At 34.1% G+C, this 16,548-nt stretch overlaps 1 long non-coding RNA gene across 1 annotated transcript; it reads left to right on the forward strand.

Annotated features, from left to right (window-relative positions):
• The first annotated feature begins 15,287 nt into the window (after positions 1-15,287).
• On the forward strand, positions 15,288-15,945 carry LOC144851884 (uncharacterized). The gene is made up of 2 exons (XR_013614240.1): positions 15,288-15,487; positions 15,821-15,945. It is a non-coding gene; the product is annotated as an uncharacterized LOC144851884 (long non-coding RNA).
• Positions 15,946-16,548: the final 603 nt, after the last annotated feature.

Here is a 16,548-nt window from a genome sequence, read left to right on the forward strand (position 1 = left end):
AAATAAAGCCTAGCTAGCCTAACTATACTACTAGAAGAGTATATACTACAAAGTACTATGCCATGTTAGGGGCTATGCACTTGGTCTAGCCTGCTGGGCCTGATATGATCAGAGCATACAAGTCTATGTAACTATATTAGTAGTGGCTTGGCCCAGCAGAGCATATTGTAGTACAGCCGGCCTATTATTACGCGGATATATGAATATGATGTAAACAAAATGATCATAACTATTTTATGTAATCATGAGTTATTACATTAACAGTATAATGTTTCATGTAAAATAGTTTATGCATGATAATTGATATTATGTTATCAAGATAAATGGCTGTATACTGTGTCATATATAAAATAGTTTTTATGTATTACAACTTCAGTATGCTTGTTATCAAGATAACTGACTGTATACTGTAGTGCCACGTTTGACAAAATCTCTGTAGTATAGTAGTACAGAAATAATTATTGTTTTCAAAAATTGGCAAACCATTATGATTAAAAATGTTAATTTATATCAGGCAAATATAAATCATATAATCAATATCGAGTCAATAATTGTTAAAAAAGGTAGTGGATACCAATTAAATCACTCAAAGTCAATGAAGTGTTGCCTTTGATATACAGTGTTATGTGGTAAATAACAATTGTTTGCAGAGTAACATTTTTGTGAGGTGCGAGTCATATCATGGATATAGGCAGACATTAGCAGAATCCGATGATTTTATCATTTTAAGCAGACATCAATTAATATTTATAATCCAATGTCGAAGATGGTGCTGTTAAGCCGATTGTCGCAGTGACAGTGCAGCGATTTAATGGAAACCACGCTGCCGCGGCGTGAAGACGAAAACTTCATGATTTCCAGGTGTGAAAGGTGTAACTACAGTTATTTTAATATTGCGATAGTGGGACTGAACAATGCTTGTAAGAAACCTGTTAATGTAAATGGGGAGTAAATGCTTTTAATTTCCTAGAGATCGGCCTAAATCCTAGAGGTTATGTCTTTTTATTGACTTATTTCCACTTTATTTAGAGAGGGTAACCTTTCTAGCTGAATCCTCATGCCAACTAGTATCCATAGGCCATTAAAATATAAACATCTATTATACTTAACTTTGTTAAACTCTTTACAATAACATTCAATTTAAAAAGTATACGATAAAATATATTTTTAAAACTTAAATTTAAAGGAAGTAATATTAAAAGACTCTTTTAAAACAGATGTTAATACATAATATAAATGTGTCTCAAATAACTACAAGAACGACGGAAACATTCCAATGTTACTTTAGGTACCTGTAAGTCGCCGCCTCTTGAAGCAGCTTGAGTCCTCTGGAACATTGAAAAATCGCTTTGTTTTTGTGCATAGGTATTGTATTTGATTTGTTAATGCGTTTATTTATGAATCAGCAAAGAATTTTATCCCAATAATTAATGGCTAATAGAATAATAATTATGGCGTTAATGATTTATTTTGTTATATTTATTGTTAATATTCAAGTAAACGTTTTTTTTTTATATTTTAATAATACAGGTGATGTTATGTTTGTAGTCAACGCGGATTCTCCTGGAATATATATGACAAACATTAGTTCCAGTGACAACGCACATTTAATTTTAGCATCAGTTATTCAGAATGTCCGATTAACTAAACCTTTCGCTATCGATTATGACATTAGCAGATTAACACTGTATTGGTCTGATACCAGCAAGGACACCATTGAACGGTTTTCACTTGTCACTAACCAACATGAAGTGTTTTTGTCTTTGGGATCAGATTCTCGTAATATTCTATTCATTTTTACATGTTTTATTAGGAAAAATAAGCATCATGATATTTTGTAAAATTTGTTTCTCTAACTTTTAAATCAAATTGTATGCAAAAGAAATTTATCTTTTTGTTAATGTTTATTTATTTTTTAAGAATAGGCCTAATTATTTGGTAGCAAGTTTATAATTTCGTTTGATTTACATAGCTCAAATAGACCAACTATTCAGAGTTATTTCAAGGTTGAACCAAAGGTTGTTGAACTAAACGTTGTTTAATAATCATAATTAAACGTTTGAGGAAAGAAATTTACGCTTTACCTCTTTTTGCATAGGTGATGATATACGTATAAGCACCATTTATCAATTCGTCTGGTTTTTCCAGAAATTGTAGATAACGTGGTCGGATTTAGGATTTCTTAATAACAGATGTGAGGTAGTTAGGAAAGATAGCGCCTAGTCCAAAGGCGTAGCGGAAGTTAAACCATATTTATAATTTGTAGGGGGCCTATAGAGGCCAATCTTTTATTTCTCGCTTTCGCAAACAAAAACATTTCTTTTGTCATTTCCTCTGCATACAAGAACTAAAAAACCTGGGATAATAAAGGGCATAATAGAATCAATAAACACTAGAAATCAAAACATAATTAATAATAGGCCTGAAACCTACATAAATAAATTACACGATTAGGCCTATTATGAATATATAATAAACAGAATTTTACAAACAAATTCAACTAAACAGTAAAAGTAACTATTAAAACAACATGTAAAACAAGTATCATGCCCTGTAAAAATAAAGACATCATCTAATTAATTTGCCACAAAATCTAAGTACTACCGTACCTTACTGCAATAGGATCAATGTAAAACTCAAGCTATCTCTGGCAATGTCACTCACTAATAAGGAATCCCACTAAAAATTGTTTGTACCTAAATCTGCAAAAGATATTCTTGAAATTTATAATCGAAAATAGTGCTGGCCTTGACGATGTTGAACTACAACAATTATGAAATTGAATCTTTTTTAGGCCTACGGAACACATAACTTATATAATGTTCCCATCATTAAAATGTCCAACTTTTCATTAAAAAAAATATCGTACCGTTCAATTATTATACTTCCTTGCTTTTTTAAGATACGACTTAAATTATATATATGTAACATTTTTTCTTTCTACGTGAACAAGCATTACGAAAAAATATAATTAGTTGCGTCGAGAAAGTTATATGGTTGAGCATCATTTGAAATGTGTTTACACAGTTTTAGTTTTTAGCATATAAGGTAAATTTCATAGGTTGAGATTGCAGTAGGCCTAATTCTTTAATTGTCATCATTATTTAAGTTGTGCGTGGTTTAGCCGTTGATGGAGCTGGAAAAAAGCTTTATTGGACAGATCATAAAAGAGACAGAATTGAAGTAATCAATCTGAATGGAACAAGTAGAACAATTCTGTTTGAAATACTAAATCCACATGCAATTGAGATAGATACAGCTAACGGGTATGTCACTCTCTCTTAACGTACATCTATCTATAGTCTAGGACCTGGGTCAGATTTGTATGCATTTAATTTAGGAGAGAATATCTCAACTGTTATAGGATAATTTGACCCCAACGAACAACATGGAATGTGTGCCAAATTCGCTATCCGGGACGAACATGCCCAAAATCGGGGTCAAAGATTAAAAATGTGTGGTTCTTATATCTCGACAACCACTTGTCGTACCGAATATAAATATGTATATTCTGAACAATTTGACACCAAAAGCAAATCTGTACGACAAGTGGTTGTCGAGATATAAGAACCACATATTTTTAACCTTTGACCCCGATTTTGGGCATGTTCGTCCCGGATAGCGAATTTGGCACACATTCCATGTTGTTCGTTGGGGTCAAATTATCCTATAACAGTTGAGATATTCTCTCCTAAATTAAATGCATACAAATCTGACCCAGGTCCTAGACTACTATGTTTTCACTCATCCAAAGGAGGTGAACTGTGTGATCACATCTCGGGTGAACTGTATATTATTAATGCATCTAAACCATACATTCAAATTTAATAATAATAATGTTTAAAAAAAGAATGATTGCTTTTACGTTAAAAACATTCAATGAATTGAATTTCATTAATAACATCTCAACTTAAGCAGTTTTGTAAGTCTCTATACTTTTCATTCACACCCGATTCTCTGCACCGTATCGTACACTCTGTCCATATGCCAATTCTGTAAATACATTGTCACATGTTTCACATGACGCCTTTACTATGTTATGGTTACAGATAGGTTAGGCGGTGTCACATGTCATACAGATATAAAACTGTATTGAACTACTTGTACTGTATCATAATCGTAATAAATCTGGATGGAACGTACAGAACAATTCTTTTTAGTTACGTTTGATATATCTAACGGCCAATATCACCTTCTATACACAGTAAACCTCTTTTCACGTTGGAGGGAGATCAACTATGAACTTCACAGTTCCATTCTTTTGATTCTTCCTTTTGATTAGTAAGCAAAAATGTAATAATATTACATTAATACTACTCAATAAAGGAAGTAATAAAGAGTTATTAACATTTCTTTTCATATTCGTAAATCATTAATAACTAATCTGCTTCAGTAATTTCGTAATTTTCAATATATTTTTTATCCGTGGAAGGGATGTGAACTACTTGTAACAGAACGTTAATGTAGTAACATAGATTATACTTATACTTAGATACCTGTACTGGACTGATAGAGGAAACAAAGTGATAGAGCGAGCGAAGTTAAATGGCCTGGCAAGGACCGTGTTAGTAACAAGTGTACCAGACGCTAAAGGACTTGTTTTAGCAGTTCCCGGTAAGTTACTGTATGACAATGAATGCATGTAAGGTATAGTACTACCATATGTAATATATTATTCAATTAATCTTCTTTATTTGGTCCAATATAAAAATACATCAGAAATTCCTCTTATATACACTGCAGAGATAATAACAATATACGTACATACAGAAAACATTCAATATAACATCACTTATAAAAATAATAATATATATGTAGACTATTAGGTACTATTGCACGCCATGTGACCCACAATCTTCCAATCAAATGACAGGAATTTATTTAGGTGTTATATAATACGCACTATTAAACGATCGTTTAATAGTACTTTTTGAAACATTTTTGTTTCTAGTACTAGGCTACTAGGTCTAGCCTAGGCCATGCTAGTATTAGGCTAGGCCTAGTCTAGGCGTTTTAACCTTGCTAGGCCTAAGATTGTTTGGTCGTTTGTTGACATAATTAACACTAAAGTAGGTGTGTTTATAAAATCCATATAAATATAACATTTAATATAATATTAAAAACCAAATGATACTGTTGTTAATCAATGTGAATGAAATGTAGGCCTTTGGCTAGGGCTACCTTACCTTATTTGATTCAAATGACAGGAATCTATTTAGATGTTATATAAAACAAATAATAAATGTTTTATATTCGTGTAATGGTACAAATAATGGCATTTGGTGAATGATGAAAGGTTAATATCAACTCGGCTGTCGCCTCGTTGATTTATAACCTTTCATCATTCACCTCATGCCATTATTTGCACCATTACACTCATAAACATTCATTATTTGTATAATAGTAACTAATTCTAATTCTGATTATTGATGCCTGTACAAAAAGTCGCTTACTATAAACAACATGATCATTTCGAGCTACGTTGCTTATTTATACCTGCAACAGTAAGTTGAGTAAGTGTGTAGGCTAGAATTAAAAAGGTTACCAACTTTTGATCCTGCAGCAGAGCTTGATAAAAAAAACAACGAGCGATTACATATCGTGGACTATGTCTATTGTCATCCACATAACGATTAGGCAAGGCAGTGGTGGTGTTACAAAATGTATTCTTTATACGTGAAGCTATTGGTACCAACTAATCCGTTTTAAGTACATTTTAACATAATTTGACTTGTTAAAACTTATAATATAATAAGGATAAGAAGGCATATGATCAAATTATATTATCAAAATCTTTCAATTGAATTCACACTCATTTCCTTACTGTGTTGATATACTATTTTCAAGAAAGGAAAGATTTAGTGTGATGCATGTACTGACGGAATTGAGGAAGCTAACCTTGTGCACGCTCCATAATGTAGTCAATGTGTGCGCATCCGTGACATGTACTGGCTCAACATTGTAATGCTCGTGCAAGATACTACAAAATCATGTTAAATGTACGTGGGGTTATCACTTTGACATTCAATGTACTGCATGTAGTAATCATCGGCGTTACTTCCTGTTACTTAACTTCCTGACATTAGCGACATTACGTTCAAACGACGCGCCACGCGTTTTTCGAGTAAAAAGACAATCAGAAACACATGATCATGCACATAATGATATTTTTACTCGTTAGGAACAAAGTATGTTGCTCAAAGCTATGCTTTACAGTTGAGTACACTTTCCTTTTTCTCAATGAATTTTGTATACAGTACGTTTTAATTTGTGATTTTATTTTCTTGAGAACTTTTCTTTATTTGAACTAAGTGCATGGTAATCTATTTTAGCGCGCCTACTAAAAGGTAACGTTCTTGAAATTTTCATTTTGTTAAACCTTAATACGCATATTAAAGTATAGACTTGCCCCAAGTCTGTATTGTTTTTTAAAATTTATTTGTTTTTAATTCGACCGTGATTTTTGTTTGAAAAAGATCGAGTATGTAGAGTGCTGAATGTACGATGACTGTTAAAATATAAAATCGTGTTGCCAAGTTGTTTGTTTATTAATTGTTTAGTCCTTGGCCCAGGCCTCCTTCGTAGGGGGTCCTACTCAACTCGCACGTATGACCTGCCAAATAAAACGCCCATAAGGTAGGCCTAGGCCTACATACCACCACCGGCACAAAACAGGGCTACACCACCACACACACAGAACAGGACAGGGTCTGGGTGGGAATTAAATCAAATTATCTCCGCGTAATAAATGATCCATTCAATGTTTGATTTGCGGAGAAGCTAGCCTATCATATCAAGACGAGTTTTCATGTTCTTGGGAAAAATCAAATGTTTACCAGACTACTACTAGGCATATAAAATCATTTCTAGCCGTCAGAAACTTTCATCAATGTACATTGTCCAAACGTAACATAGCGCATGCGCATCATCTCAGTTGTTGAGTCTTTGAAATTTTGAAATATGAATATTAAAACGGTGTACGAGTGAGTAGCCAATCGCATGCAGGTGAATCTAGTCAACCGGATAATCGTATGCACCAAGGATTCTTGGTGTCAAACCACGTGTCTTGTGCGTGTTTCCCCAGACGGAGTATCCAAAATCAAGTAGTATACGTATGAAACGCCATATGTGCCAAAATATTTATATTTTTACTAATATTAAGACAAAACTCCGTCTGGAACCCAGACTAATTAAAGTACAGTATTCAATCGTATACGTCTCTCTCTCTCATTTTTTACTCAAGATGAAAAGATGTATTGGAGTGACTTTCACAAGAACTCAATTGAGGAAGCTAACCTTGACGGAACCAACAGAAAAACTATTATAACTGGATTGAATGAGCCGTTGAGGATTGATATTTATGGAAACTATCTGTACTGGACAGATAAATCGGTTGGTATACATCGAATTGATATAACAACTGGAGTATCATCACGACAAAGTAGCGATAGTCAACTTAATCAACCAAGAGGATTATATATTTTAAAAAGTAAATATCCTTTTTTTCACATTCAAATTAATTGCTAACTCAAATTGTAGTTAAAGATGCAAATGGCACACGCTCCATTAGGGTTGCTTATATATTTCTATTTCAGTATAGACCTAGTATAATAGTAAAGTATATTTGAGGTACACAAGCCCATTTTTATTTACATTTTTTAAGTTCTTACACTCACAATTAAATGTGCTAGTAAAAACACTCTTTAAAATGTAAGACCAAATTGGACGCGATGTTCCCTCAGTTCCTGAAAAAATTTAAATCAACGAAATAGTTTCGTGTTGTGATTCAAAAGCATAGTGGAGGATTGGAGAGTAACATATTAAACTATGAGCTGATAGAAATAAGATGTATTAACCTTGTAATATAATGGGTGAAAGTTGTTTTGGCGTATAAGAGTTCCATCGAGTACATTTTGATAAAAGACGCATTCCCTATATTTTGTGTATGGTCTATTTTAGGATTTTAATGGGCCTATTGCGATCATTTTGTTGTCTTTAAATGGGTATAAATCTGAAAAAGAAGTCAATTATAATAATTTAAGCGGCTGGCTTTAAATACCGGCATCCATTGCGGGCAGATTGTTTCGTTTTGGTTTTCAATGATAAACCCAAAATAGAGGCGATTGTGAATAATTTACCAGATCTTTCCCGTTCTGTATTAATAGATTCTGCCAAAAAATGAAAGAAAACACGAGGATGTATTTTTCTAATGGGAACCAGGCTTTAGATTAATAATGAGCAACTGTTTAAAACAATATGATTCAGATTCAAACTGTATTTACACAGTATTGCCAACAAACTATTAAGATGGACACAACGAAGTAATTAGGCCTACGCAAACAAAATAATTATTATCCTTTAGAGGAGGCATTTAACTATTAAAAAACGCTACAAAATGTAATTGATAACAAATAATTTAAATTATTTATTTAATTTTATTATTTATTAGAAATTCGGCACAATAGCAATACATACATCAATTTTTTAAGAGAAAAAATAGTACATAGACAATGGTACAAAAATAATAATCTGATAGTAGACCATCGTATAAATATATTTATAATACACCTGATTGTATTCTTGCAATTTTATTGTTCAATTATGCCTCGTTAAACAGTGCAGTCAGTTTTTCAACGAATAAACATTATTTTTTGTATAATAATTGTTCTTATTTTTATTGTTATCTAATTGCTTATTGATACCGGCAACGTATACTTTCAGCTCCCGTCATCATTATGGATGCGGCCGCAACCGTAAAAGATTCGACAACCTACTACGGAATTAGAGATGAAGTAAAGACAGACCTTTTGGTGAATACTACTGGGTTGACATTAGGAACAGTCTTTAAAGCCACCCTTACAGCTGAGAATATGGAGGTAATTAACTAAAAAGGAACACATATATTGTATATACAGTGTTACTGACCATGCCATGAATTTATATATCAAATGTCTATATATAATCTTTTTTTCTCTATTTTTGGTTATTCTCAATTTAAGTCGACGGCTATAGGGTGATTATTTGGCCGTAATGTTGTCCACTTCGTTGTTTTTAGGTGGTACTGTATTTATGCAATACATACAGCATCGGAAATAACGATTATTGGTGTTTCAAAATTTGCACAGTTGTTGACGTGTGCATCGATGATTCTCAGTTGAGAAAGAGAATGCATATGAAGGGTATAATGAGTTTATTATAGAATAAGTAGAATGGGAAAACTCCGTAGTCGCATAATGGCTGAAATTCGCGTAGGCCTATACGTCACATGTGCACGTGTAGTAGCGAGACGGTAATTCCGCGCGTGATCAGGATTTTCTATGCGTTTTGTATTGATTGTATTTTACACGTTAACTATACCTATGAGATTTTAAAATTAAAATTAACAATTCTAATTTTTAAAAATATATTTCTATAATATCATATTTCATCAGTGAAGTTTTGAGGTCTTAAAAAAAGTTTAAACAAAATGAAAGAACTAAAATAAATGTTGGCCAGATAAAATCCACCGTAAGCATACTGCGAACAATGGATCACATGTCTATTCTACTGACGGACGTAAAATGAATTTGGCCAAATAAAACAAGCTACGAATGTAAACATTATTATATCCGTTATACGTTATACGTGTGTCGACATGGATAAATATACGTATACGTTAGTATATCCAAGAAATAACACACGCAGAACATAATGTATATTGTACTAAATACCGGTTAGGTGTATTTATTACCCGATTCTCAGTTCTGTATCTTCGAGATATAGTTCAGAGTATCAGAGGAATATTTGGTTATGATATACCAGGAGAAACATGTGAAACACATGTGATATTGTATTACCAACTATTCCTATGATACTGGGCGAATATAGACACATCACCGATAATCGGCTGGTAATTATTATTACATCTTTTTCAGTTCGACCTGTCTGCAGATCCTTTTATATGGACTTTAACAGGAAACGGAAATACCGACTCAACAATGACGGTATGATTTTGATTAGTATTTTTTCAAAATATTGATTAGCGGGGTAATGTTGATGGTAATAATAAATAGTGTGACGTGTGATTTTAGCAGTGAAATAAATAACTTAATGTAATGGTATGTCAAACCATAGATATAGGTCTTTTCTCTATAAGAATCTATATACATTACCGCGTAAGATATTTACCTATTGCTGGGTTTCTTCTTCATTTGACCGATCTACTGTGTTTTTGTTTTTAAGTCAGATTGTTACGGATTCATTGTATTTTTCAGAGCAACTTTACGGTCACCCTGGTCTCCGCATCAGAAATTACTTTGTCTTTAAGTAATAACAGTTTATTTTCGTCTGACATTCAATTTGAAGGGACCATCAATTCCACTGTTAATGGTATTTTAACCGAATCGTTTGTTTGTTTTTTTAGCCAAAATAATAATTTACACTGTAAGCTGTTGAACCCAAATGAGTGTTACCACATGCTTGTTCCTATCAAACTGATGTCGTTAGCGTATCAGATCAGATTTATTATCAAATTGATACTTTTTCGTAAAATTATTTTTTTATGAATTAATGTGCAGACCCAACTAATAATATCACATTATAACAGTTCCTATAGATCCTAGTAACCGTATACATTGCTTTATTGTGCAAAATCATAATTGTCAGCAAGTGCTAACAAACACTATGCTTTCGTAGTTTAAGGCATGCATTTGACAAGAAATATAACATCAATACTTCTTTGAAGTGAACATTATAGTTTCAATGTCTTCCTAATTTGCATTATTTTAGATATACAATAATAATCTTTATTTTTGTCTTTACATCAATTTCTATGTAGCCGATATAAAACCTGGAGCTATTTTAAGTGTAACTATAACTGTTGAAATAACTGACATATTCAATGGCTTAGTCACCGCAGAAGGAGTGTCAAACGCAGTTTTCAGTAAACTACCGCATTTTATAATGAACATCACTGAGCAATCGGCAAATGACAATATTTATGTTAACGTTGGTCAAAAGGTGCATATGAACCTTATTGTTGAGTTTCCAAAAGGTACCGCTGATCCTACAATTGAAGTCACACTACCATACAACTTCACGACTAACAAGACAAGCGAGCAGTGGAGTATCAACAAAGTGTCCGTTTCGTATGTCAGTAACTCCTTATCCTGTACATATTCGACAGAGTTTTGCTACTACGCTCCTCAGACGCAGTACATTGTTAACGATGATGATTTCGGCATCCTTAAAGAATGGTCGGTGACACAGTTCGACGGATTTATTGAAGTGAACGACCCAGATGCTTCGAATAACATCTTGGCGTTAGAAGTTGAAATTGTCCTAGACGATACAGACGCGGTGGTCAATGGATCAGAGCACTGGTTAGGACTTGAAATGCAGATTGGTGATGGAGCTCACATCTGGATTGGAGAAGTACCAGTATATACGTTGATTAATGAAGTCCCTAAGCCTAAGATGTCGTTCAAGATAACATACGAAACTAATTCCTTTTATAAAGGGTACGTTTAGTAAAATTAATTGTTCTTATTATTGTAGAATTGTATAAATGAAATAAGATAAGATTAAATTTCAGGTTGACACTAGCGAACACAATCAGAAATTATACACCTCTAATTGATACCACAGTACAGTAACGGTTGTAATAGCTTTTGCGCATGCGTTCAGCACGCCGATGGTGTCTACCAATTGTGATGTGCATTATCTAATTGGAAAACAATTGCATTCATTGTATTTGATCGTTGGCAATCATTGTTCATGTTTTGGTCGCGATATTATGGTCACATAATCACTCTTGACGTCCTAAAAGTATTGGGATATAGTGATCGTGGTACCACTCTCATTTGATTTCGATAATAGTATGTGTTGGTTGTTATTTTCAGTGATGATGTAATACTACTGATTACTATTTGGCACGATGACGATTCAACGGGAAAAGCAGTAGATGTAACTTTCACAATAATGACGTCGAAAAATGTGCGATATATTAACCTTGAATCAGAATACACAGAGCTGTTCCAGCCACCAACGGTAAACCCAAGCATGTCTGGACCATCTCCTGTTCGATTTAATGTAAGTTATTCTACAATCAACCAGATTCAATTATGTGTAGGGTCCATGTTCAGCTTGGTTAAGGTTTGGAGTACTTTTTACTTTATAGTACTTTAGGTGTTTACCTACAGGGCTGATGCATTTTGAAATATTAGGAAATGGGTGGATGGCCAGTGTAGTACCTTCAGTAACAAGTTCAGAATACAAATTCGATCTTTGCTGGGTGCGATTTTTCACTCTTCACTCTCAGCAGATTTGTTATTTTTTAAAAGGTTTACAATTATTACAGCCTTTATTTCGCTGGGTGGTGTGTTTCTCTTTCTCTGTTTTAATGACTTATGATATAAGTGGACTGGGGTTTTATAAATGAAATCAAAGACAGGCGTAAAGGACAATATTTAGTAACATTTCTCATGTATTTCACAGCTTGGAACCATTCAGATTGCTGCCAAACCAACTTTCCGTGTACGCCTAGGGATCGACAAAAAAGGAAAAACTGCTCCAGGCACTCGTCATTTTGTTGGTGTGGCTGATTTGTTGTGGTTCTCGACGGCTAATAGCGCTAAAGTTCTTGATTCCACAAAATATTTTCAATTTAAGTATTCGGACAGACCAGATGTTGGTGGTGGTAAGTGTACGATAATGTGTCAGTTTAATCTGAAAGAGATATACATTGTCTGCATATATTTTAACCATGTTGAAATGAATATTAGGCGCATCTCACCAGGTTTGGAGGATTACATGTGCCGTATTTTAACTTCTTTTAACTGTTTCTAAACATAAGGCGCCTACAAAATTGACAATGTTTCTTTTACAACATCAAGCCATTCCTATCAAATCTGAATTATGTTTATTATGATTGTAATATCGGTAAAGTATCGACAATTTGTCCTGTAACATAGAGAAGTTGTAGATACAGGATCACATGTGTATCATAACGATGACTTCCTCGACCAAAGTAACTTTCGTTGATAAAAGTTCAAATGTGATAGATATTATTACATTGTAATAAAGAGTGTGTCTATGATTCTTACAAACATGAATCGGCTGATTGTAATTACACTGTACTTCTAGATTTATGTCGATCTGGTTACACGCCTTACAACGAAACGTGTTACAAAGTGTTCAACGGCACGCTAGAAACTTGGGATGCAGCAAAGGCGGCCTGTGAAGCAGACAATGCGCAATTAGTTATGATTGAAGATACGTTTGAACAGCAATTTCTTCGAGGCCTCGTTCCAGCACTCTCGCCATACAAATACTGGATTGGGCTGAAAGACGTTGGGGTGAGTATGGCCCAGAGACTCCACGTAACTCGTAAATCCACCGCTAACTACACGATAAAAGGGACGTAACTTCGACAGGGCAAATCTATTATTAATCACATAACATGCCGTTTATTATACTCTTTATGACTTTTAAATTATAACAATGTATATGTTCTAGGGTACTGATACTTTCAAGTGGACAAACGGGTCATCGGCGTCTTTTACAAAATGGCTACCAAACAGACCCGGAACAAGTGTGACTGAAGACTGCGGAGCTGCGGCTTTTGTAGATGTCTACGATACCAGGGATGTCAGTACTGATCTTGGTGACTGGGACATAATGGACTGCACCGCTATCTTGCCAGCTATCTGCGAGTATCATATGTTAGATTTTGAATACGGTACGCTAAATCCATGGTTCTTACGTACTGCACTAGACCGTTTTTCAGCAGCCAAACATTAACCGATAAACCTTAACCGATAAATTTAACCGATAATTAACCGATAAAGTTCATGTGGAAATGGGGTTTAACTGATTCCGCTCCAGACAAATTAACCGATAATTATCTCATTGAAATCGGATAAATATCGGATAAATGCAATAATGTTTTAAACTTTGATCTAAATACAAATTGTTGCGTTGTGATTGGGCACTTGGTTTTTCGATAATGACTACATACTATCATAGACTTGATCGCCACAATAAACCTTTAAAGCAGTTACAACTGCAATTTCGTAATAAAGTAGCACACACATATTGTCTATTAGAAAACGGGTTTCAGCAAAATAAGTAAGGATTTCCCTTATTATATACTTTTTTCTTCAGATGAGGGAATACCAGAATCAGTATTTTCTTCAGATGAGGGAACACCAGAACCAGTATTTTCTTCAGATGAGGGTACACCAGAACCAGTACTAGGACCAGCAAAAGAAGCTGTGATGAGGTACAGCAAATGGACCGAATCTCAGACGGGCGTCTGTCATTATGATGGGGGATCTAGCCAGTGCGATGCTTGCGTGGCTGGCGCTCATAAATGTGAAAACGGAAAACATACTGTGTGTGTCCGTGATCCTAGTAAATGCCCAGTTCCAGGTAAGTTTTGAATAAAAAGTCCTGACGGTATAGCTAATATATCACAAGAAGTTCCGTTGCTTATGAACTCAAATTACTTTGTCAACACTGACGCGTAACCTATATAAGACTAAACAAAACAGAGTAGTATAATGTTATTATACACTCTCCGAGCACTCCTCGTTCCTAGTATTTCTATCCATGTGACTTTTAGCAATTTTTCGAAGCATTAACACGACATCAACAAGATATTTTCCACACAATGTAATTAATCGATGAATAAGGCCTTGTGGATTGCGTTTGCTTTTAATTTATCGATATTTTTAAAAATTATTTCGACAGATTATTATGACCAGGGTTTTGTCATAACTAAGAAGTTGGATGATCCGGATAATGACGTCATTTTTGCTTGTAACCCTTCAGTTGGACGTCTATCAGACAAGGTTGTTCCGTCCTGCTATGTACAAGATAATCCACCAGATGGACGCTGGAAAGGTAAACAATGATGATTGTTTTATAATGTCCCTCAAAGAATAGCACTGAGGCTGGCTGATATTTCAAAACACTTAGAACTTCCATACTTAGAGCCCAACTGACACGGGTCATCATACACATCGATACGGACAGCAAGAGGAATCTCTAACTTGATAAATCGATAAGTATTAGGTCTAACACTGAAACTTTCTCCTAAAGATTTTTGGATTTGCAGACAACTATCAATGAATGGTTAGGCGTAGGGCCTACATTTCTTTTTTCAATACATCCTTTCTTGAATGCTTAGCGCCCACACAACAATGATTTAAAAGGCACATAACATTGCATATATTAATATTTTTCTTATGTCAAAATGAAAAACATATCCCTATACTATTTCATTATAAATATTCTTCAATAGCTCTACCAATGAACCTACACAATGTCATTGGATCTGACCAGCTCACAGGACTTATCTATGGCATTCACATGGACATGCGCAGTTACATGCGCAGTAAAGATCATGGTGCAACGTGGGAGTTTATCAGTAAAGACGCCTGGGACTCTTTGACAAAAAGTTTTCCGGACTTCAAGACGGCTGGAACTAGTGAAGACAACTGGCTGTGTGAGTTGATATAATTATTTAGTTCTCAGGTCTCACGGTCATGCAAGTAATTTGACCAATCACTAGCGACGCCTCATCTGAACTGTCGCTTGTGATTGGTCAAACTTGAGCTAACTGTCTTTGCTTCAGTGTTTGAAAACAGAAATAATTACACTACATTGCATTGCCACAATCTTAAATGTTAAAAATGGGCTGACAATTGAATAGAACGAAATAACCAGTTATACGTCATACGAAATCAACTGATCAACTGGCAAGAATATACTTTTGTGATAATGATGATTAGGTTTTATGCTACTGTGCTTATTTAACACATTTCTATTATTTCAACAGATGATGACAGTGGCCTGAAGTATAATGGAGTTTTGAAAATGAAAAAAGACTGCTGCTAAATCATGACATTTCAGCGGCACGATTCTAAGTCATATTCAACTTTCGCAAATATTATGCAATTACAGATTTCCTTCCAATTGTGGTTTTTAAATTCAATCGAAAATGTAACTTTGAAATGTACATAGAAAATATTTTTCAATTCATACTTAATTGTTTTAATTGTAATATGTTTGGTATTTGCATTGCGTATCAGAAAGTTTTGCTATAAATTATTCAAAATTCAGTGTAGCAGACCAAAGCACCTTTATTGTAAAAACCCTGATAATCTACACATTCCTACATAGTTACAGTCACTTATTGCGCATGCGCGTATCAAACTGTAATATGTATTTTTATCAGACTATTCTAGATCAATTATTAGCGATGGGCGTTATGTTTAATTTATTCTTCTTAATCATGATAGGCATACATCGTCCGATATGCGTTCAGTCTGGCGCTGATATAATTGCTTAAACAATATATAATAATAATATGAATATGGCTTAAATTTTATTTCACGTTATGTCTTATGATGTTCGGAAAGAATTTTCACAATCCAGCGTATGGTTGAATTGAGTGAATATTTTAGCCTTACGTATAGAAAGCATATCTTTGATCGAGTACAGGTCAAACTCGGTGTTTTCTGAGTTGGCCAAAGGCTAAACTAAGCCTGTAATAGTGCAACTTGC

The sequence above is a fragment of the Antedon bifida genome, chromosome 9, assembly GCF_963402885.1.
Source record: "Antedon bifida chromosome 9, ecAntBifi1.1, whole genome shotgun sequence".
In the NCBI taxonomy this organism is placed as follows: Eukaryota; Metazoa; Echinodermata; class Crinoidea; order Comatulida; family Antedonidae; genus Antedon; species Antedon bifida.